The sequence below is a fragment of the Mesoplodon densirostris genome, chromosome 17, assembly GCF_025265405.1.
Source record: "Mesoplodon densirostris isolate mMesDen1 chromosome 17, mMesDen1 primary haplotype, whole genome shotgun sequence".
NCBI classification, from domain to species: Eukaryota; Metazoa; Chordata; class Mammalia; order Artiodactyla; family Ziphiidae; genus Mesoplodon; species Mesoplodon densirostris.
This window is the reverse complement of record NC_082677.1, coordinates 13,223,630-13,249,066: the sequence shown is the minus strand read 5'-3', so window position 1 is coordinate 13,249,066 and position 25,437 is coordinate 13,223,630. Positions and strand designations below refer to the sequence as shown.

At 36.9% G+C, this 25,437-nt stretch overlaps 1 protein-coding gene across 1 annotated transcript in view; it reads left to right on the top strand.

The window, feature by feature from the left end:
* The first annotated feature begins 495 nt into the window (after positions 1-495).
* Positions 496-25,437, top strand: part of TRPC4 (transient receptor potential cation channel subfamily C member 4) — a 153,445-nt gene continuing 128,503 nt past the window's right edge. Inside the window, exon 1 of the mRNA XM_060079796.1 lies at positions 496-574. The gene's annotated coding sequence lies outside the window, so the exon portion shown is untranslated. The remainder of the gene's footprint in view (positions 575-25,437) is intronic.

The following is a 25,437-nucleotide window of genomic DNA, read 5'->3' as shown; positions in this document are numbered from 1 at the left end:
ACCCCAGGGGGTGATCTCTAGCAATACCCTCTTTACTCATGTAAATACTCAAAAAGAAAAAGAAAACAAGCAAGCAAAAAAACCCTCAACTCTTGTGAACTTAGGAGGAAAATATAAAAGACAGCCAAGAAGGAAATTCTCTAATGTTGCCCTTTGGAGTCTGCGTAGGGGTCCCGCTTGCTGCCTATTCTTGACTCCCTTGGGGGAATATTTCTTGGGAAGAAACTGGTCCTCCCAGCAGTCGCCAGAGCACTGATTCCCAGAAGGTGCAACGACGCGTGTGGCTGGGACAGGAAGAAAGGGTTGCCACTCATCTGTTGCACAAGCGCGAAGCTGGAACAGGCATCTGCTGGGACGCAACAGGCGACCAGCAGCTCACCCCAGGGCTTTTGGAAGATAAAAGGAATCAAGTAGAACCCGAGGGTGTCAAGTCGGGTAATCGCTCATCGCTAGCTAAGATTCCGCGTGGACGCCACTCTCTATTTCACAAATGGACTCTCCAGTCCCTGGGTCGTAACCAACCAAGCCTCTTTGAGTGACAAGCTGGGAATCACCGCGTCGCAGTGGCAAGCAAGTACGTTATTGCCAACTTGGCCGATATATGTGTTTTTCCTCTAAACACTTCGATCTAATTCTAAGGTGTGACCATTAAAGTGATTGCCAAAAGATAACTTTTATCCTGAAATCTCAGTACGCTGATGGGAGCATCTCTCTCCCTCTCTCTCTCTCTCTCTCTCTCTCTCTCTTCCTCCTTCCCTCCCTCCCTCTCTCTCTCTCTCTCTTTCTCTGTCTCTCAATACATCCCACCTGAAGCCACCGAACTTCGCGCTCCTAGGCTGGTGCGCGTTTGGGGTTTTAGTTAATATTTGGAAACTTACTGATTTCCTATGCCTGTTGCAAAGACAGAGCTGGATGAGGGTGGGTGGAACGCTGCCTCGTCATTTATTCATTGCGACCGTCTCCATTGTTGACACTAGTAGCAAGCCGCAGACGCCTGATCTTGCAGGGGAAGTCTGACACCTTGAGGACGGGAGAGCGGGTGCCGGGACCCCAGAAGAGCCAGAGTGGGAGAAGCTTTGAGAGTTACGGGGTGAGGGTGGCGGTTACTTTTTCAAGTCAGGCGACCTGCCGCCCGGGTGCTTGTTTACTAGGGTGGGAGCAGGGTGTTCAGAAGCCGGGTCCTGACGCGAACTGGAGTCGGGCAGCCTGCAGAGCTCTCCCGGAGCCTGGAGGTGTGTCTGGCTCGCCTCCAGGATCACTGGGTGGGTTCTGGCCACCGACAGGGCTGGATGACCGCTGGTTTGTGGTGAGCTCGCCTGCCCCCAAACACTTGGTTCAGCCCAAACATTTGGCCCCGGGAGGCGGAGGGTATTCCTGGGCAGCCGAGCCGGGGTCCTGCCCTCGCGCGTGTCCCATCCACCGCCAGGCAGAGCGGTGCGTGGGACGCGCATCTTCACGAGTGGTCCCCTCCGAACCCGGTCTGTGCGGACCCCGAGTCAGGCTGCCGCCGGAGATGGAGGGAGGGGTGCCTTCCTCCGGGTTCATCGTCTGACAGCCGTGGGAACGCTAACTTTATCCGGAGGGGTCCGTAAGGGCGAGGGTGGGCGAGGTTCTCTTCCCCGGGAGCTCACCTCCCCCTCCAGGGCCTCCCCTCCCCCGCCTCCCATGGCATCACTCTCAGAGCATCCTCACTCCGCCCAGTTCGGTGCCAGCTGCGTGGGCTCCAGCTTCGTGCGTTTTCCTTGGAATGCTCCAAAACTCGGCGGAGACTAAGGAAATCCCGTTGGAATTTGCCGGGCGTGCTCTCACCCGGCCAAGCACCCGCACCGCCGACCTTGACTCGATCCCTCTTCAGCCAGAAGATTGCAACTTTGCAGGTAAAGAGGCTGTCGCCTCAGAGCTCCATTTGACCCGAGCTATACCTCGCCTGCTTTCTGGGATCTCGGTTAAGTTTCTCAAGCTGCTTGGGAAGCCGGCTCTCCCTTGGGAAGCGGACGTCCCTGGGGGGTTATGAGTTCAAGAGGCTCCGGCTGCACGGTTTCTCTTTAAGGCTTGGGACTGGGTCCGTGAAGCTTTTTCTGTGATGGACCCGTGCTGAGCTGGAGTTCTCAGCCTTTCACCGCAGCCGGCTTTAAAGCAGGGGAGAGGGCAAAGAGTGAACCCCCAGTGTGACTTATATGGTACTCAAAGCAGCAGCAGCCACGATATGGAGCTGGGAAAGAAGGCTGTTTTTAGCCTTTTATGCATTTAGGGAAAATGGAGATCTTGGTGGCCCCTGGGCGTATATAAGTGAGCCCTTAGATTCTGGTACCTAAACTGGGGTAATGAAGAAAGGATAGTGATCAGTATCCTGCCGATCAATTATACTCTGCGTCATTTTCATTCTCTATCAAAAAAACAGAAACACTTATCCGTGTCGCTGGACCCAGGCTAGGGATTCCTAGTTTGCTTGGCAACTGAAATTCCAACTAAGCCAATGACCCTGTTTGCTACTTGGCTGAATCACTGAGATTTGCTGCACAACTTGTTGTTCTAGCTGAGAACTCAGCTGCCTTTTGTGATGAGGTAACTAGAGAATACTGGAAAGGGATGGACGGTTGGGAGAGATTGAGACAAGGGAGCTCCGTGTCTTGTCTGTATTCACCATGCTGTATCCACTATGGTGTAATCCTGTTCATACGGTTTCTTAGGGTGGCCCTTCGTGGTTAATATCCACAGGGGACAAATGCAGCAGGTCGCTTACTCTGAGTGAGCACCAAGCCAAAGGAGCAGGGGGAGACAGAAGCAAGGTTTACTTGTTTTATTAAAAGGATATTTAAAACAGACTTGTAACACTGAAAAAAAAAATTCCATTCTCATATACTTTCTGGATTTCCTATTACAGTATTTGCTGCACAAAACACATTACAAATTCTTTAAGAGAAAAGGTTAGCTAGAGTTTGTTATGTTTGTTGTGTTTTTTTTTTTAATTCTGAATTAGGGAGAGTAACAGTGGGTGGATATGTTAAAACATTGAAATCGTCATCACTGTGTTATGGTTGGCTATTTAAACTTAGATTTGTAATACTTACTTCTGTTCATCCGGACAGTAGACCAAGAAACACCTCTCTTTTCAGTATGGAAGTCAAAGAATCAATAAGATAAAGGGATAACTAGCAGTTCGAATATTAGAATCAAAATTTAGTAAGATATTGCTAAAGATGCACTTTAAAAACTGTATTTATAAATTAATGCAGTTAATGCAAATCAGTGTGTCGGTAGAAGTTAAATTGGCTTTATCGAAGTATTTTATGCAAATGTCTTGAATTAATGGATGGTTAGTACAGGTAGAAAGAAAGCAAGCATTTTCATTGTTCATGAATGAGACCACAGAGCTGGAGACCCTTTCAGTAGAGCTGATCAGAGCTCAGCTACCCTGCTAAGCTTGCCATTGTGGAGTGAAGTGCCAAGAAAGTTACACACAAAGAGAAATGCTAACAGGTTAATGAAATTGATACATAAGATGTACTTAATATTCATTGAGTGAATGAATATATAGTTAGGTAGGCAGACAGTTTAAGGCATAGCAAGAAGATCTGTAATTGCAAATTTAGAAAAGTTCTTCCACTTAGTCAAGAGCTTAAAGGAACATGGGCATCCATCAAAGCATACAGCTCAACAGGTAAAAGAAACATGTCTCTTTAGTAAATCCTGTCAAATATTAACTCTGAAAATCTTGGTTTTTGAAAAGTAAGTTTCAATTTACTTGCTTAATGGTCATTATCACAGATATAAGAGGTGGAATAAATTTTCCATTACTTATAAGCTTTAATATTTTGTAATTTTTACATTATTTATTTTTCTGTGGCAGTTATTCCTGTAAAGTCAAGTTCAAAATGCAAAGAGAAAACCTTGAGAAAATTAAAGTTCTATATGAATTTTATGGCCACTTTGATTCTTAAAATGGTAAGAGAGCAAATAACTTTCCACATAAGATAGACTTTATTAACACATACTTTATATAAGTAGGAAACACCAGACATTGCTTTTATTCTTTCTGATTAGGGGAATTTGAATATCGTGTTCAGTACATACGTTTTAAACTTTTAAACTTAAACCCTATTATAAATGTGATAAATTTCTATTGAAGTATAATAATAACCTCTAGGGATGCACTGATTAACCCCACTGAGTTGAAAATACTTTCACAAATATATTGTAGAAAACATTGTCATGGTTTTATGCCTGCATGTTTAATTGTCAGGATAATTTATGGCAATTCAGATTATCGACATTATATTTAGCAACTGAAAACTGACAATCTGCCTTTTCTAGTTAATTCATATATTGGAACAAAAATAAAGACATGCACACTTTTGTTCAGTAGTTAATATTGTGAATATCAGTGCTCCAAGAGACAAAGGATTTTGTAAATAAAGATATAGAAGAAATGCTAAACACTAACTAGGAAAGTAAAACTGTGGACTGAATATTTTCTTATGAAAATGTGCTTGGTTTCTTTTTAAAAACAAGCTAGGTGAAGGGAAATATAATAAACTATTAACTTTTCTTTTTTCAAAATCATAACTGCTGAACATTTTATGAGATCAGATTCTAGTGTGCATCTTTTCCTCCCACGTTGTATTGTCTGGGCCAAACTGAAACTAATGTTACTCACCTCTTTAATGTCTATGGAAAACCCACCATTAGCATTTTGGTTCTTATTAAAAATGATGAAGAGACAGCTCAAAACAAAAACCTTGTCTTTTCACCTAATTTATGCTTCATCATGCCGCACAACACATACTCATACCAAATAAACATTAAAACTTGTTAATTCAACCCAACTTAAATTGGACATTTGCTTCTATCTAGTTGTGATGAAAAACTGCTTTAGAACTATCTTTCCTCTCCTTATGTTTTCTAGTTCTAATCCTCCAAGATGCATTGAGACCTTAATATTTTAAGAGATTTGAGAATATTTTGGTTAGGGATGTAATATCATAGCTGTATCTTTTTAATCAGTACAAATGAAGACCTGATCTCTGAAAACATTAGTACTACCAAAATACGCTACGATGAAAAAAGACATTTAGGAGAAGAAGCTCTTCATTTGTGAAACTGAAAATTAAAGACACATGCATTGGAAATGCATCAATTTAAAACTACATTGTTCCATGAACTATTCAGTAAATGTAGATATACTTAAATTTTAAAAAAATCTCAGTGATCCCTCTGAAAGTTCCGTTTCACTTAAACAGGTTATAAAAGAAAGACAATAGTTTCAGTACTTGATCTTTTCTTTTAACTGATATCCCATTAATATTAGTGTATGTTTTGTCAGCCCTTATAAAAATGTTTCCTTTGAAACACAGCGGTGTCACTGAGTAACGGCTTCTTGAGAAGCAACAGATGACACATGGGCACAGTTTTATTCATAAAATTAGAAATGTTAAGTAAAACGTTAATTTAAAAACATGCCTTGATGGCTTTATCTAGCACACTGCATTCTTTTTGAGAAATGGCAAGTGAAATGTAATGAATCAGATATGCATTCGTTACACTCTGCCTGTAGTTTGCTAGGTTTTTGAAATATGTTGAAAAAGTTACCATAAGTCATTCCTTGAACAAATATTATCAAGAGTAAATTTTACTTAAGACAGGAAAACAGGAACTATTATGAAAAAAGGAAAGGAGAAATAAGAGAGGGGGCCATTATTTATGGGTACTTAAGGTATGCCAGGAGCTATGCTAGAAACTTAGAAAAAAATTTTTTTCTCTCTCATTTATCTTCACATCTACCCTAACACTAAGGTATTATTACTACCTTTTAACAAATGTGAAAAGACTAAATTACTAAAAAAAAATTTTTTTTAAATCACAAAGCTGCTTTATGGTAGAGTCAGGATTGGAACCCATGTCTACTTGATTCTAAAGCCAATACTCTTTTTACTTGATTCTTATGGTCTCCAAAATAAAGTTAGTAATCTTTTAACAAGATCCATAAATTCATTGTATTCTTGCAGTCATTTATTGCTTTAATTTTTCAAATGTTATAACACTGGGACATAATTACAAGGCCAGACCCCATCATGAGGCTAGAATTTGAAACAATGCTCTTAACTAAAGCTCCATGGGTTTTGAAGCAGAGCAGGAGATGAGCTACTCAGCTCAAGCTAGTTTCTTAAAATTATTTCCTTTCTTACTCTCGAATCTAAATGTAACATATGTGGAAAGAAAAAAAGGCTTATTTTCATGGATAGCATTCAAGGTAATACATTTTTACATAGTCATGAGATTATAATTTCTAAATAAAAAATTGTCATTCAAAATTTTAGAATATCTGCAGGCTGTTGATAAAATGTCTTTGTACAAAACACAGTCATGTTAAGACAGGTTTATATTGCATCTTATTAGTGTTATATGAAATTTCTAGACAAGTGTTTGTTTTGTCTTCATTTTAATTTCCTAATTATTTTGCATGTTCCTTGGTATTTAATGAGGGGAACACTCTTTCATGCATCCCAGAAGATATCTGTCAGCTGGTGGCACATTTTAACAAACTTGCCATGGGTTTTTTTTTTAAACCTACACCTGAATTTAAAACCAGAGTGCTTAAATCCAAAAACCTATTGATGTCGAAATTGAGGAAATAACTTTTTTGAATATATGTCCTACCATTACAAAAATTAGCACTGAAGTGATATCCATTCAGTAGATATTGCTTGAATATTAGTAAATGAATAATTGAATAAATAGATGAGTGACACACAAATTAGATCTTCATCTTTGCCTTTGCTGGCAAAGCTCCCTCTGTACAGAATAACTTTTCCCTTATTGCTTCCTGTCAAAATGTTCTCCAGGCACCAAAACCTGGCTCAATATCACTGTCTCCTTGAAAGTTTCCTTTATGTCTCCAGGTGTCACGCATATAAACACAAGCAAAACCCTTGTTATATTCTGCCTTGCAGATGGGTAGAGGTATATCTCCTGAACTAGACAGTAAACTCCTTTAAGGAACCCAGAGAATGCTCAAAAAATGTGTGAGTTTTTAAGTGACTTTGACTGTCGAAAATATTATGCTTTTGCAATTAAGCATACTTAATTTATTTCAGTTTTATAATTCCATTGCGATCATATAATTGTGAGCATATTTATTTAACTAATGAAGCCATTATAATGATAACTTTGCACTTATGGGATATAGTGAGTACCATATTACTTCCTATGTTATAAACATAACCCACCATTATTCAATGGACATAACTTTCAGTCAACTTTTATGTCGATTATTCAATGGACATAACTTTCAGTCAACTATAATGCTCATTTTCACAGGATTTATATAACCAATTATATTATCAATGTGCTGTAGTTTAAGTGGTGCTGTGCTGAAATTCTTAGGAGCGAGTTTTAGTTCTATTACACCAAGAAAAGTGTGATTAGAGTAGAAAGAGGACAAAACAAGTATTTCTCAGGAATATCTACTGAACTAAAGAAAGTCAGAGACGTCTTTGGTGTGATTAGATTTGATAAATTAAGCTAAAAATTCTTGTCAAAACCTTGACAGTATATGATGTCCAACTGTGGGTGGCATGAGCTTTTATTTCTGGGAGGGCGGTTGGTGTATTTTTAGTCTTTTTATTCTGCTTCATTAAGAGTAAAATTCTTACAAATGAAAGTTTATGAACAGTGTTCAGGTACTCTGCTACACTTTTAATATATTTTACCTCTAAACGATAGTGGAGAAACAACACAATTGTGTAAGCTAGTACCCTGTGCATACCAGGATCATAGTTCATAGCTCATTGGATCGTAATTTTCATTTTCACAGAATTAGGATAATTAGTGTTCAACATATGCTTTTTGAATGGGTGAATGGAATAAATGAATGCATGGGTGATTGTTGTCAACTGCTATGCTCAACCTCTGCATTTTAATATGCTGTTCTTTCAAGGAACTGGTCACATACCAATATGAATCCTCCCAAATATGATGGAAGGATGAAAGGACAGCCGTGATGCATAGTGTACATTGAGTGAAGGATGGAGAATCCATCATGCTTTATATATAATCATCCTTACTGTTTGTGAAGCATGGGTATCATTTTATGTAAAGATCTCTTTACATAAAATCTTTAAGCTGTATACCCTGAAGATCACATTGAAGGCTACACTTTAAATGAATTCTCTTCTGTGATAGTTGTAGTTTGACAAGCTATGTTGGGATTCGTTTAACTGTGTAGAAATATATATATATATTTGCATTTAAACATATACCAGCCCTTAAAACCTGCATTTAAATTCATTAATTAAGCATAAATTATATATATATCTCCATCTGTATGTACTGTATATATATATACATATATATGTAATATATACATATATATGTGAACCTGTACATATAGCTATATATAATGCTATATAAGTAGTACAGAATGATACAGATTGGGAGATTGCTCCTGGGGATGAGTTCTTAAGATGATGCTTACAGAGTAATTATCAGAGACAGGGAGATAAAAATTATTAGCAAAGAGGATAAAGTAGCCTATAAAAGACAAAGGAAGTTTTTTGCCAATGTATTAGTCTCCCTGTAGAAAGGTTAGATATGTAATGAATGACTTGGAAGTTCATCTAATTCAAAAGTCTTTTTTTAAGCAAATGCTCAAATCTTACCAAATGATTTTTTAAAATATTATATACATATATGATACATATACACACATATAAAATGCTTCATGAAGGACTTATTTAATGCATGGCAATCACTCTACTAGATGCTGAGCATACAGAGAGGCACATATTACCTTTTTGTTTAAGATTTCCAAAAAAGATTCTCATAAGCCTCTTAATATGTTCTAGTGTCCCCTGTTATCTTGTAGATGTTTTGCTGTTTTATTGTCACCTGATCTCTTCTCATGGAAATAGAAAACTTATTAGGAAAATAACAAGTCATGCTGAAATAAATATAGTCTATATTTGGAATTTTAAAAAAGTAACATCAGGTCATGTTGGAAGAAATCCAAGTGCATCTTCCTTGCCTCCAATTATTGTTTTCTATAAGAGTAGGGCTTAGAGTTTCCAACCAGAAATTTATGTTAAATTGAAATAGTATTATTGACACTGTTAAAGATGGTGCTTTGCTTTTATATATAGATATTACTGACTTACCATTCAAAGGTGATGTATTTTAGGAGATAAATTGTTTCCAAAGTCTTGATGGATTTATGGTGATACAGCCACATGTTGCCCAATGGCCCTTTGAACCAATGAAGCAAACCTAAGAGAAGAAGGCAGTTTTAGAGCTAGGGGTATCTTGACTTGGATCCTCACCCCCTTATCCCTTTGCCTTGGTACATAAAAAACTTTGGCTCAAGATAGTCTTAGATGGATGAACCCATCCTAGAATCATCTAAGAGTTCTCAGTATCCACTGTTAGTGTTTCTAGGAAGCTCTTCTGTCTACAGCTGAGCATGTATTGAAGGCCTCAAAATAGGCCAGCTACCTCATGGTCTTAAATATTGGGAACAAAAAGGGGACTACACTGAGCTACATTCATGTTTTTAGAATCATGTTTGGGGGAGTACATCCCTAGGACTATCCACTCTACCAGAAGTTTTTATTGTCTGAGAGTTATCATGTGAAATAATCGGAGTGCCTGTCTCTAAGCCTCTAAAGCCTCTACAATTAAAGAGAAAAAAATATTTTTAAAGAACACTCAAATATTCGGGTTATTATTGCTCTGTAGGATATTAAATAGCTTTGTATCTAAAAAAAAAGGTATGTCTCTCTGTATGTGCTGTATAAAAAGAAAATGTTGGCAGAAGGAAAAGACTTATTTGCTTATCTGGTTCATTCTAACCTCACAGCTTAACATTCTGATTTGTAACGTGCAAACTACTTAGAGAACTGAACCGTATATTTCCATTTAGCATTCCAGCACATTCGTGGAACAGAGTGAACCAGCAAGTGATTTTGCCCTTTCATGAATAAAAGAAGACTTAATGAAAAAACATTTCATTATAATAGTGCTTATGATAAGGAATTTTTCCTAACATATAAAATATCAAAAAATCTAACCTGAAGAGCAAAAACTGCTTTTGTCGCGCTTCCCTGGTGGTGCAGTGGTTGAGAATCTGCCTGTTAATGCAGGGGACAAGGGTTCGAGCCCTGGTCTGGGAGGATCCCACATGCCTCGGAGTGACTAGGCCCGTGAGCCACAACTACTGAGCCTGTGCGTCTGGAGCCTGTGCTCCGCAACAAGAGAGGCCGCGATAGTGAGAGGCCCGCGCACCGTGATGAAGAGTGGCTCCCGCTCGCCACAACTAGAGAAAGCCCTCCTCGCACAGAAATGAAGACCCAACACCGCAAAAATAAATAAAATAAATTAATAAACTCCTACCCCCAACATCTAAAAAAATTAATAAAATAAAGAGAACATACTATACCTAATAAAACACATGTGTTGGAGGAACAACAGAGCAGAACAGAATTAAACCAGAGCCCCTAAAAAAAACAAAACAGAACAAAAACAAAACTGCTTTTGTCAGTTGTACTTAACAGTGAATCACTGAAACCAGAAGTTAAAACCTAACTTTCTAATCTTCTTAAATATTTTCTTACTAGTTATTACATTGATATAATTGAAATACTGGGAACAATTAAATATTAAAATTACCACTATTTTTTTCAACAAATTGAGTATTTGAAATGATCCACTGTTGAATAACTTAGGTATATTTGAACCATATAACCTTAATTCGTTTCAGTTTATTTAAAGAGAGTTATTTGAAAACTGAACTACCATCTTATGAGTCAAGATTTCTTATCTATAAAAATATATAAGGATTATGTGTCAATTATTTAATGTGATTGAAGATAACCTCTGCTCATAGAATGCATCAGTATTCAATAGCTTTTAGGAGTGTTTCAGAGTCTTCCAGAATTTATTTTGCTTTGAATCATAATGAAATGGATGTACAGGTATAACAAAGACAGTGACTGCTCAAAGGGTTTCATATACCCTTCGGTTCATTTCCAGTGCAGCATTCAATAATATCTACTGCTTGCACTCCGTCCTCATATCTACAGATGAGCATCTTCAATTGTCTAATTGGTCCTGTGTTTAAGGCTGCTCCCTCATAGACTGGAGGCTGATGACAGAGAAATGGCCGTATAGGAACCAACACTCCCTGCTGCCTCTACCAGATCAGGGTACTTCCATATGTAGATGGCAAGTGTAATGAACATTTATTTCTCTGAACATTTATAAAATTGTGGTTAGGTTCTGTGCTCATGGTGAAATTTAATTGCAACCTCTAATGAATCGTGACTTCTGATAAAATACTCTTGTTAGTTTCTTTTCTTTAGGTTAGAGATAAAAGTTTCTTTCTAATATATTTAAGAAAATTTCATATCAAGAAGGGCTTAAGCAAAGGATTTTAAGTAAGGAAATTTCACATTGTTACGCTCTTTCTTGGTATACAAGGGGCACGACTGAACTATTGTGTTTAAGAAAAATGGTCAGTGGTAAGCTCTGCTTCATTATGAGGGGAAAGTCATGACATGATGGTGCTGGGATTTCTGACCATTTTTGTGTTTTACACTAAAATAAATGCTGACCGTAATCATAAGGATAAATATTATATGAATTCACTATAAAGATCTATATGAATATTTTAATTGTCTTGTCTGAAATAACAAAATACTTAAGATATACTACTGATGTATTAATCATAACTACTCATTCATTTTAAAGAGTTTAACCCTTTAATTTTAACTCATGCAGCAAATACTTTGTTTATCTTCTTAAAATTCACAGCAGTACTTTGAAAGTGTTTGCCAGTTATTTGACATATATGTGTAAGACCAACCAATGCAAAACATTTACCTGACTGTTGATGAGCTATAGTCGTCTTTCTTATCAGAGAAGAAAGTAGAAATAAACTTGAGGGACAGTATATTGATCATTTAAAAATAAAATTTTATACACGCTGACATGCATGCATTTGGTGGAGGGGTGGGCTGAGCTGGATAGATTTAATTTTTTAATTTTTTTCAAGAACAATTATAAACCTGTTTTATTTTTTAATTTTGGTTTTCTTTTTTATTTTTATAATTGCAGGTGCTACACCTGCTGTCTTTAGATGCCCTCTGTTCCTTGTAGCACCGCCATGCCTCTGTGGGCAACCAAGAGTTCTCTTCAGCATGTTTAGTGTCAGTATGTTGGCAAAAATTTTTCCCAGTTTTTGTTTGATTGAAAATGTTTTTATTTGATCTCACTTTTAAAGCTATTTCCATTGGTTATAGTATTCTAGAGTAAAAATGATTTTCTTCCAGTACCTTATGCCACTCAATGGACTTTTGACTTCTATCATTTCTGCTGAAACGTCAGCCATCAGTTTGATTGTGGCTCCTTTGAGGGCAACGTGTTCTTTGTTTTTGGTTGCTTTTATGTTTTCTTTTAGTCTTTTGTTTTCAGTAGTTTTACAATCATGTACCGAAGTGATCTCTTTGGATTTCTGCTGCTTGGCGTTTGGAACATTTCTTAAATATGGCTTGATATCAGTTTTGGAAAATTCTTGGTCATTATCTCTTCAGAGGTAGTTTTGCACCTACCTTTTTTCCCCCTTAACACCTCCAGTTACACTTTTTTTTTCCTTTTTAGTCTGTGTCATATTTCTAGTATTCTTTTAATTCTTCTTTTAATGTATTTCCATGCATTTTTGTTCTCTGTGCTGTAATCTGGATATTTTTAATAGCATTATCTATCCTCTGGAAGGCAGTTAAAATGGGAGTAAACATCTTAATCCAACCAGAACCTAAGCTGATGAGAGGCTAATTTCAGACTTTGCAAGCCCATAAACCCCTGGTTGACCCCGTTGATATGTTATAAGACCCCAGGGTCTGAGAACCTTGGCTATTTAATAGAACACTTCTCCTTGAAGGTTCCTGAATATGAATTTTTCCTCTGCATTTTTGCAAGATTGATGAATACTCTAAATTTCAGCAGCTTTCTCATAAGTGTCTTACTTATTTTCCTGCGAAGCTTAAGATTTTAACAAATGCTTTGAGAAAATTGCTGCTGAGTGTGAGACTCACTTCCATCTGTCTCCCTTCTTACCAGGACATGAGAAACTTGTATTTGCCTTGGCAGATGCATTGAGGGGAAATGTGGTTTGTAGAAGGTCCGGTCATCTCTCTGTGGTTTCTCCCTAACTGAGATATTGGCTCCTCAAGTCCTAGTCAGCTCTAAGTTGATTTTTTTTTAAATTATTTTATATTGGAGTACAGTTGATTTACAATGTTGTGTTAGTTTCAGGTAAACAGCAAAGTGATTCAGTTATACATATACATATATCCATTCTTTTTTAGATTCTTTTCCAATATAGGTTATTACAGAGTACTGAGTAGAGTCCCTTGTGCTATTCACTAGGTTCTTATTGATTACCTATCTTATATGTAGCAGTGTGTATATGTTAATCCCAACCTCCTAATTTGTCCCTCCCTGCCCAACTTTCCACTTTGGTAACCATAAGTTTGTTTTCTAAGTCTGTGAGTCTGTTTCTGTTTTGTAAATAAGTTCATTTGTATCATTTTTTTAGAGTCCACATATAAGTGATATCATATGATATTTGTATTTCTCTGACTTGCTTTACTTAGTATGATAATTGGAACTTTTCTTTAGACAGAGATTTGTTTATTTGCTTGTTTGTTCTTATTTACCCAGCTTTTCTAAACGTTATCAGAAGGAATGTTAGTCCACTACATGCCATTCTATCATAGTCAGAAACACAAGTACTTCTTTTATATTTTGAATTTAATGCCGAAAAATTGAGTCAAAATGTTTAAAAGAAAGAATTATACTTATATGGTATAGTATAGATACATAATTATACCCACAGAGAGATGAATATAGCAACTGCAAAGGAGTTTTGGAATGTTTAACCTGGTTTTTTTATTAGCTCAGGAGTAACATTATTCTTGCAAAATGACCAAGTCTGTGACATTAGAACAACCATTTTAAACAATCATTTTAAAGCTATTTTGTATAAAATAATAAATTCTAAATAAAACTGTATTAATGTGGCTCAAATCAATTGTAATTAAGTTCCAACTAATAGCTCTTTCTTATTGAATAACAAAGACACTATTAACTCAACAAAAAGTAGAGGCAATATCATGCAGTAGCAATTTGACCTCTTTGTCACTGAGGTGAGATTTTTTTTCAGGCCTGTGGTTTTCTGAGTAATCTTCATTTCTCCATTCGAAACCATTATACAAGGTTGGGAAAGTGTCATCTCTCACTGCTGTTTGTGTTAGTTATAACTGTTATTGCTAAAATTGCCTAAGGCCTGAAATATTTCCTTAATGTTGTTCTACAGATGTGCCCAACACTATAGCAACAAGTTCATATAACTTAAGACGTCACCCGAACCTACCTATGAGATATTATCTCTGAATCTTTCATCAGTATCATTCAGCATTTGATTAATATATCTGCTAGTTGTGTTCGTATGATCCAAATCAGACCTTGTTTACCCTGAGATGTGCACTATTGTCTTTTTTGAAAAAAAATACATTGTAGTTTTATTCTGTGCAAAAGGGATTCAGAAGTGGATGAGGAAGATGCCATCTTCCCAATATAGACTGTACAGATCCATCGTTAAGTCCAAACACAGCATGGTCTCAGCTCCAGACTGACAAGTGAGTGTTAGGTTGTCAGTATGAACCTTCCAGGAATGGAGAACCTTAAGTTCTCTCCACAGCCCCTTCCAGGTTAATATATGGTTTTAAGTGTGATGAGGCCTTAGAGGAGGGTCTGGCTAAAGGACCATTATGTTTGCTCAGAAGAGAGTGAGGGGTTAGATTAAATTCTATTTAGTCTGGTTGGTCCTGTCCCAGAAGTGGGATGCATATTTGTTTTTTGATCTGACATTCCTAACCTGTCCCTCAGCCCACAGTCTGATGCCATGGTTGTGACCATGGTCCTGAACACCACATCTACCACCATGGAAAGGAGTTCATCTCATGGTCAACAACAAGTACACCATCTCTGAGCTTCGGGAGAACCCACCCTAAAGCTGGACTTCCCTTCCAGTGGAACCTCTTGGCCACCAACCCTAGATTCATCCAAGTAGTTGTGTTTATCAATAGCTTGTTCCTTTTCATTCCTTAGTAGTATTTCATGGTATGGATGAAACACAGTTTTCATATTGGCTGGGACAACAAATGGACAAGCTGGAGGACTGCTGAGCTCACTTGCCCACTGGGCTACCTTCCTATCCAGGACCTGAGCCTCCGTAGCTGCACACCCAATCCTCTGCCCAGGAAGCCCATAGATTTCATCTGACTGTGGGGATCCAGGCCCATGCAGTGGGCTGTGATGGGACTTCAGTCAATCTCTTGATATATCTGGAGGAAGGTAATCAGCCTTCCCCAAAAGTTGTGGTGTGTCATCTGGAGAACTTTGGGGTTATAACCTTTATCTAAGAGAGTCCTTGAGGAAAGAGCAGATGTTTGGGATCTCTCAAACCCAACCCAGAGGACCACTTTATTTCTACTCCACCGACCTGTAACAAAGCAGATACTTTAGACCTTAATTCTTCATGACCTGAGTACTACTTTCTTTTTCTCTACATACCGTGTAGATTTGCCAGAAAGCCATCATGCCACTTTTCTCTTATTAGTACTAATGACCAAGAGCACCTGCTCACAGACCTGAAGGCTTTCTTGAATAAGGACTTCGAGATCAGTTGTCTCCTAACTGGATCTGCATTTACATAGACTATGGAATGGGAGGTGGGGTGTAAAATTGGAGGGGTCTACCGGCTCTATTTCTGGTTTTCTTGGTGAAGACCTCAAGGCCCATCCATCTCTAGATGTTTTGACATGCCCTGTAGTAAGACCAAGTGCTCTTACAAACAAGAGTGGTGTGGACAAAGGCAGAATTCAGGACCCTGAATACCTCTCCCTTTCATATATTCCTATCTCCCCCAGCCTCCTTTTCTGCTATGTCTGTCTGCCATTATGCTCCATGGATGCTGCCATGATTGCAGTTTGTATATTAAAGATTTTTCTATCGAAGTTTTTTGATGGCCAAAAAAATTTATACTGTAAATATATATATTTTTTATAAATATCAATTTTGAGACACAATTCTGTAACTGCATAATTACAAACCCTCAGGACTGAAATCCTCTTTGAGCCATGAAGTTGCTCAGACTTTAACCGTACGGGTTCAGTTCTCTGAAGTGTTTTGTGAAGAGCGACATGCTTAATACAATTTTTCTTGAAATCTTCTAGTCTCTTGCTTTGTGGTATCGCATTGGAGCTTAAAGTCACATTGCAGTTCCCCAAATACACAATTATCATGCTAAATAACTAGATGGCTTTTAATGATTCTGGGAGTACGGGAAGTTTAAGGTGCTCTGATAGTGGCTAGAATGAAGTTTTCCAACTTTTTTTCTGAAAATAATAGCAAAGTAATATGAGTTCACATTTAGTGAGTGAGTAGGCTATGGCAGGCCCTAGACTGATTGGTTTGCCTGCCTTATATTATTAGCCTCAGGACAACTATCATCATCCCCATTTTACAGATGAGGAAAATAAAAGCTTAGGTTGATTAAACAACTTTCCCAGGTCACACAATTATTATGTAGTATGGCCCTGAATTAAACCCAAACCTGACAAACTCCACAACATAGTTTCTTAGCAATTATGCTACAGTATAATGCAAGTTTGAAACCTGAAGCATTTTCTCAGTGTACCCACATGAATTACTGAACAGTCTAGTTTTCTGTTTATCAGTCTTAGCATGTATGACATCACGTTTCCAAGCCTTTTCAGGTTTTATAACACTTGCTAAAGTATTAACTTTTTAGGGACTGGATTTAAATCCAATTGTACAATGTCTGGGAAAACAGTATCCTTATTCCTTCCTTTTTAGTTCTAATCCATATTTATCAATCTCAATTTTAGGAAGACTCACCAAATCTTTATCGTTTTTTCCTTTTCAAGTCTATTTTAAACAGGACTGTTCCAAGGTCTGCCTCTTGGTTTATATTTTAACTTGTGTGTGTCTGTGTGTTTTTTTGATAGATACCATCTCTAACCACTAGAAACCATTCACCTGTTTTGCATCACTGTGTTTTTGTCATTTTGAGAATGTAAGATAACTGAAATCATACACCTTCGTATGACCTTTGGAGACTGGCTTCTTTCACTCAGTATTAAGGCTTTTGAGATGCATTGTATTGTGTGTATCAATAGTTTTTTCCTTTTTATTGATGAGTAGTAGCCCATAGTGTGGATAAACCACACTCTACTTAACATCTGGATTATTTTCAGATTGTTACCATAACCAACAACACTGCTGTAAACATCTGTGTACAGTTTTTTTGTGTGAACATAAGTCTTCATTTATCTGGGATACATGCCCAGAGTGTAATTGTTGAGTCATATGCTAGTTGAATGTTTATTTTTTTTAAGAAACTGCTAAACTATCTTTCTGAGTGACTGTACCATTGTGCACACTTAGCAGCAATGTATGAATGATCCAGTTTCTCCACATCCTTAACCGCAAAAGGATGTGGGAACATAGGATAAGGTGACATCTGTACTTCAGTGCCGTTACTATTTTTTTATCCTAAAATTCTTCTAGCCATTCTTCTAGTAGTGATATCTCATTGTGGCATTAATTTGCATTTCTCCAATGGCTAATATCAGACATAATTATATGTGCTTATTTGCATCTGTATATAATCTTCCATGGAATGTCTCTTTATGTCTTTTGTGCATTATCTAATGTGTTTTTGTTCTTGTTTTGTTTTTCAAGGTTGAGATTTGAGAGTACTTTAAATATCTATGTACTAGTCATTTATCTGATGTGGTTTGCAAGTATTTTCTTCACGTCTGTGGCTTGTCATTTCATCTCTTAAACAAATCATTTGCAGAGTGAAAGTTTTAAGTTTGATGAAATCCAGTGTATCATTTTTTTCTTTTATAACACCTTTCTTTTTAAAAAGGAAAAAAATAAAGCATAGAGAAAACAAGTGATTTACGCAAATCCTCACAGCAAAGAAAACCAGCTTATTGCCTTCTTTTCTTGCTTCTAGTTATAGTGTCGTGTAAATGGGTATCTCAGTCATACTGTCCCCATCTGTCCGCTCACTCCTAGGCCATTCTTATTTCTGTTGACATACAGGTGTAGCATAATATAAAATTTTTCTTGTATATTTTTGATTAAATTCACATGTGCTTATTATGATCATCTGTAAATCACCTGTCCTTATATACAATTAAGCTCAATTTGAACTATTTTTCATTTATTTTGCATCATTCCAAAAGTATTTACAATGCATCATCTCGAGCCACTGATATATAATTTTTGCTTTTATGGTGATTAGAATTAGGTGAGTCTGTCTTGAATTCCAGATTCAAGATGAATTAATTACTTGAGTAGCAAAAAACAAACAAACAAACTAAATAGATTCCCAGGCCAATTCTCAACTCTGTAATGAATGATATTCATATAGTTATTATAATGCAAATGAATCTTAATGGTTTTCAACCATACAATCAAACTTTGACAAAAGATGGAGGGCCAACTTTGGTGACAGAACCTACTGGAAATGTTACAAAGTTGAAAATGTATAATTAAATTTATAGCTCACTGAAGTCAGGAGGTGAAAGTTAAAATGAAAACAGAACATTAAATATAAATTTATGAATATTATTATTTACAAACAGTATTTAAATGAACATTATTTATTAAATGTAGATTTATAAATATTATTTCTAAAATATAAAATAGTTAGAACCATATGAAACTGCCTATATGTGATGATTTTTTTATACAAAATGACTACTTCATATGATTCAACCTAATACTAAAATAATTATCAACATTGGGAGAAGATACGGAAGGACGGGAAGGGATGGTATATGTGAAGGAGGTCCTTATCATTCTTAGCAGGTCACCAATAGAAAAGTGTCTAAAGAATCACATTAAAGTATTTTTCTTACGAAGTTAATCCTTGCCATTAACTTTCAGATACCAATCAAATTCATACTTGCAACTGTCTAAATATTTTTTCAACTTTGTTGAGGTATAACTGACAAATAAAACTGTAAGATATTTAAAATATACGTTGTGGTGCTTTGATACATGTATACATTGTGGAAGGATTCCCACATCCAGTTAACAAGCCACCACCTCACATATTTATCTTCTTTTTTTCTTTTTAGTGAGAACATTTAAGTTCTACTCTCTTAGCAAATTTCATCTATACAATACAGTTTTATCAACTATCGCCACCATGTTATACCTTAGATCTTCAGATCTTATTCATCTCATAGCTGAAAGTTTGTACCCTTTAAGCAACCTCTCACTATTTTCCCTACCCACATATCTCAGCCCTTATCAACCACTTTTCTTCTTTCTATTTCTATGACTTTGACTTTTTTTTAAGATTCCACATATAAGTGAGACCATACAGTATTTGTCTTTCTCTGTCTGGCTTATTTCACTTAGCCTAATCCCCTCAAGGCACATCCATGTTGTCACAAATGACAGGATTTCCTTCTTTCTCATGGCTGAATAGTATTCTAGTGTGTGTGTGTGTGTGTGTGTGTGTGTGTGTGTGTGTGTGTATGTGTGTATATATATATATCTTCTTTATCCATTCATGCATTGATGGATACTTGGGTTGTTTCCATATCTTTGCTATTGTGAATAATGCTGCAACGAACATGGGCCTGTGGACATCTCTCTGATATCCTCTTTTCATTTCCTTGGAATATATACCCACAAGTGGCAATGCTGGATCGTATGATAGTTCCATTTTTTTGAGGAAACACACAAATATTTTAAAATAAACATTTGTCTTCTTTGAATAATGTTTGCATTAGAGATTTCTCATGTTTAATAACCCTCTTCATTTGCAGCATTGCCTCTTTCTAAGGCCCATTGCCTGAAATTGCTGGAAATATTTTTTCCTGTAGTGCCAGATACCCAACAACAGTAACAATGAAAAGGCAGAATTAAATAACTGATGTGGCTCCTTCTGGAATCAACCTCTCTTTGATTTGATTTATCTTCCTGGTACTTTCACTGACATAACCTGTCAACAAAGTTGTAGAGTAAAACAAAAACATCAAAACACAAGGAAATGCATATTACTTTCTGTTTGCAAAACTTCTGCTTTAGGTAAAATTTGTGTCTGAAAATTGATTGTTGATGAGCTGACTAACAAAAAGATCATATTTCAGGCTCAAATCTGATTGTTTTTACAGTAAATTACCCAAGGCAGATGGAATCTTCTAGCTGATGGAATGTTATGGTTAAAAGCATTTGAGAAAAATATTAGAGTGATGAGACACTTTCACAGTGTGTGCCATTTGAATTTTGCTAAACCACCCCAGTTGCTTGGGAGGAAGTGATTAAAAGCCTCCGATTTGATGTTATATAGACCCCAGTTTAAGTCCTGACCTTCACATTCACTAGCTGGATAACCTTGTAGAAATTACTTAATATTTTTAATCCTCAGGCTTCTCATCTACAAACTGAGGATAAAAATACCTAGCTAACAGTGCAGTTGGTAAGATATATAAAATGAACATATCACAGTGCCAGGAGCATAATAATCTTTCACTAAGTGGCAGGTTCACAGCTAGTAATTTACTGAAAGTTAATTATGAAAATTGCATTGAAGCTCACAGGTTGTTTCTAAGTCGAGTGATAGTAACCTTTTTATTGAAAGTGTGCTCTCTCTAAGAGTTAGAGATGCCCTGGATATGCCTGCATTATAAAACAAATAATGCCATTGACCCTAATGATATTATTTAAGTTTAAAAGAGAGAGATGGAGAGAGAGATGTGATTATAGTTTTAGAGGCCAGGAAATAATGGCTTCTGCTATATTCCTTTCCATCGTTTTGTAGTGGGGCAAGGACTTCTCTGAATGGGGAAAGCAGAGGAAAAGAAAGTATGCAATAGCTCCAGGAGGGGGTATAGTGTATATACCCCTATAGAGCTATAGTGTATCAAGGCAGCCAGTTAGTGGAAATCCTTGGGACTTCCTCATGTGGGCCTAGGAGTAATAACAATGATTCTAATACTACTAGTGGTTAAAGATATCAAAATCATACCATATTTAATTTATGAGATAAGTTCTATTAGGGTCATAACAGACAGTGGCTATGAGCATGGTATCACACTTAACCAGGTTTCCATTTCAGCTCTGTCACTATCTGTGTCACTTTGGATATGTTATTTATTGAATTTAAGCCTCTGTTTCTTCTTCTGTAGAGAGTGTTTTTGTAATTATAATCATGGATGAGGGCATTCAGGCTTTAAGTCTCAGGGCCTTGTAGCAAGTATGTGCAAGTCTAGAGTATGAATATTGGTGTGTATATTGTTAACTTCCCCAGTGCTTCTCTCTCCATAAGAATAAAGATATACTTAAAATGTCTACACATAGAAAAGTATATATTGTCTATTGTCTATATATTGATTTGTGTTGGGGCAAAGAAAATGTCAATTGAATACAACCAAATGTTAGCTACTTTCTCTTTTCAAGTAGATGAAAATTCAAAAATGTTAGTTACAAGAAAAAAAGAAATAATGAATCATCTGAGTTATGTCATTCAACTGGCATATATTTGATTAATGACGGCATGCAAGGCAGTATTTATCTAGACCGTGCCACCCAAGATCACTTAGTTAGGAAAAAGATATTCTAGGCCCAACTTTAACCCTGTCACCGTGACTTTGCAATTCAGTGTTTTCTTTAACAATATCGTTCTAGCATCTAGATCAGTGGTTGTCAACCATTAGGGTACATCAGATTGCCACCTTATGCTCCGGACTTTCTGGTTCAGTGTGTTTGGGGTACAGCATGAAATTTGCATCTCTGACAAGTTCCCGGATGACATCTATGATGCTGATCACACACTGAGAACCACTGGTCTGGATCAATGATTCTCATCTCAACGTTGTTCGTAGCATTCCTATGTGATCAATACCAAGTTTGGTGCAAATAATTCATTATTAAGTATAAAGTAGCAGTGTTTGAGAAAGATATAATTAAACATTGGAGGATATTTATATTTACCCTAATAATATCACTCCTGTGTCCAAATTAATGTCCTGGGAATTATGCATAGGAATACGCTGCACATCTGAATGCCAGCTGTCTCGTGTGTTGATTCGAAAAACCAGTTTGCAAGTAGGCTATAAGCATTGAAGTTATCTTCCACTTGTTTTTGGCTTCCTTGTCACTGTCATGTCAAACTGTCCAGTGAATTCTGCTGCAGTCACTGGCTGCATACCATCAACCTTGCTATGTAACCCCTGCCAGTATCTTGGATTTTATTGATATCTAGTAAGAGGTAGAGGAAAGAGGAGGAAGAGAGTTTGCAAGAATAAGAAATTCATCGTGTTTGCACACCATCACAAAGATGCAGGCATAAATACTGTAACAAAATTTTGGACAAGAACACAGGTGAACCATTTTGCATTTAACAGAGAGGAAAATCCCAAGCCTCTAATACTAGGGAGAGGGATGGCTATGGATGGAGGACATGGGACAGTCATAGACCATATTTTACAGTGAAATAGAAGGCACAGCTGCTTCCTGAGAAGGAAAAAGCAATCATTTATAGGAGGCATGAGGGAGAATTGAAAGCTTCCAAGAGTCACCAAAGAGAGTAGAAGTCAGCCGACTGAAACAAAAGTGTTAACAACTTTGAGAAGGTAACAGTCATTAGAAAATGGATTTCATGGTGACCGACATTCCCATGTATTTTGGGGTTTGCTTTGTTTTTATTCCAGCAGCAATAAATAGATAGGACATATTAGAAAAAAAATCAGAGTAGGATTTATCTAGGATTCATCCAGATGTGGTGGAGAAGTAAATGTGTATCCCCAGTCACCGTGTACTCACCTAAAGATGCTATGATAGGAACTATGTCAAAGAGAGGGCTCAGGGCTTCCCTGGTGGTGCAGTGGTTGAGAGTCTGCCTGACGATGCAGGGGACACGGGTTCGTGCCCCTGTCCGGGAAGATCCCACATGCCGCGGAGCGGCTGGGCCTGTGAGCCATGGCCGCTGAGCCTGCGCGTCTGGAGCCTGTGCTCCGCAACGGGAGAGGCCACAACAGTAAGAGGCCCAAAAAAAAAGAACTGTACATAGACACTGTGTCCTAGTTGGCAAATCTGTTTCTCACAGGGATGTGGTCTAGTAATTCAGGAACTATATTATGTATATACTAAGGTTCAACAAATAGGTTTATTGAATGAAAAAAATGCACAACCTAAAAGGTGAGAATTCCGTTTTATATGGCGGACAAAATGAGGACTTAAGCCTGGAACGTAGCCTCTCAGTTAGCTCTGAGGGCCGGCTCCAAAGAGGTCAGGGAGGAGCCAGGGTAATATAGGAGTTGTTGCAACAAAGACCAGGTATTCGGAACTTTGAAAGATTACTGTTAATTAACGAAAACGAGACATCTCAAGTTAATGAATTTAGTGCTTTTTTGTGTATGGGAAGATGGGCTCACTGAAATCATTCCTTTGATATGCATCTCAGCTCTCTGGGGCCAGGATCCTGTGTAATTTTTATTTCCTTTAAAAATGTGATTGATTTTTAGCTTAGAAAAATCGAGTCATTAAATGGAAAGGAAGTGCTCTTCTTGTGGGACTCTTTACTTAAAATATAGACTTATGAAATTCATATGAATTTACACCACAAAGTCCAAACTGTCAATGTTGTATCATAATTTTATGTTGTAGCATCATTTTATGATTTACATTGGTTCATATTATAATGCTTGTTCTTATTCAGTGTCCTGCTCATTCTGTTTTATTCATATACGAAATGATTACTAAAAATGTATTTCTTTACAAATGCATGCATTTTATCTTGATAGCTCTTAAACCTATCTGTCTACCCACCTGTGTATGCTGCATCTTGGAGAATACTTCTAATATATTAAGCTATTCATTCATATTTCCATTGATTTTATGAGACACAGTTATACTTCCCAAGTCTTATAAAACTGAAGCTGACAGATAAATATTAAATGTATTGGATGGCAGTAGATTATTGAAAACTGGTCCTCTCATAAACTTTGAACTTAGTTTATTGACTAATTATTGACTATAATCAATATCTCTTGTACTCTAGAAATTAATTTTAAAATTAATTTAAATATTTATTGCACTAAAAAACAAAACTATATAGTGGTTATTACTTATATTTATCATGGAATATATGTGCTAATTTACATGTGTCTTAGGTTTAAAGAAACTTAAGCTCAATTTTACAAATATTGACAAATTATTTTTATGAGTTTATATGTAAATTTTTCCAGTTAGAAATTCAGTGAAACTAAAGATGATCACTATCAAATGAATACCTATGTATCAGCCACTTTTGTACATTGAATGACATTTGCATAACAACAACCCTGCATGGGCATCATTATCTACCAGACAGCCTGAGTTCCAAGGAGAGGAAATAACTACCCTGAGGCTAAGTGGCAGGAGACTGCAAAAACACCAATGTTTAGGCTCCCAAACTAACACACCTTCTATTGTCAGCCTAGAAGCAGGAGAACCAAAGCTCTAGTGTTTTATCCTTATGAGAAATGTAAAATCACCTGACGTCCCTCAGACCAAAACGTCTTGGGTTGTGAAATTTAGTTACTGTATTACAATGTGCTTGTAGTACATTTAGGGTTAATTCAAGTCCTGAACTTCCAAAATTACAGGAAAAAAAGGGTCAAGGCTGAAACTGAATAGGCATTTAATGTATATCTATGCCTATTTGAATTCTGTTTCTCAGAATTCAAGCACCATTCAAGCTTAATATATTTTATCTTGACCCTTTAACACAGGATTCTGAGAGAGTCAGTATTATCTTGATTTTACACGAGAAAACATAACTCTGAGTTAAGTAATTATGTGTAGACTAACTGGCTGAAGGCATCTGCATTGGTGTACGAACCAGCTCTTGCTGAGTGAAAATCTTATGTTCTTTAAAAATGCAAAATGCAGACACTCAAGAGGAGTTCTAAAATTTGACAAAAGAAGAGGCAGCAGAAGGTGCAATGTATGAGGGTTCCCCAGAGAAACAGAACCAATAGGAGATATAGAGATGGATGGATGGATAGATAGATAGATAGATAAATGATAGATAGATAAGATAGATACATAGATGATAGATAGATTGATCGATCGATTGATAGATAGATAGATAGGAGATAGATGGATAGATAGATAGGTAGATACAAATGATATTTATCATAAGGAATTGGCTCACACAATTATGGAGGCTGAGAAGTACCACTATCTGTCATCTGTAAGCTCAAGACCCAAGGGATCTGGTGGCATAAATTCCAGTCTGAGTCCAAAGGTCTAAGAATCAGGAACACAGTCCCAGTCCAAAATCAGGAGAAG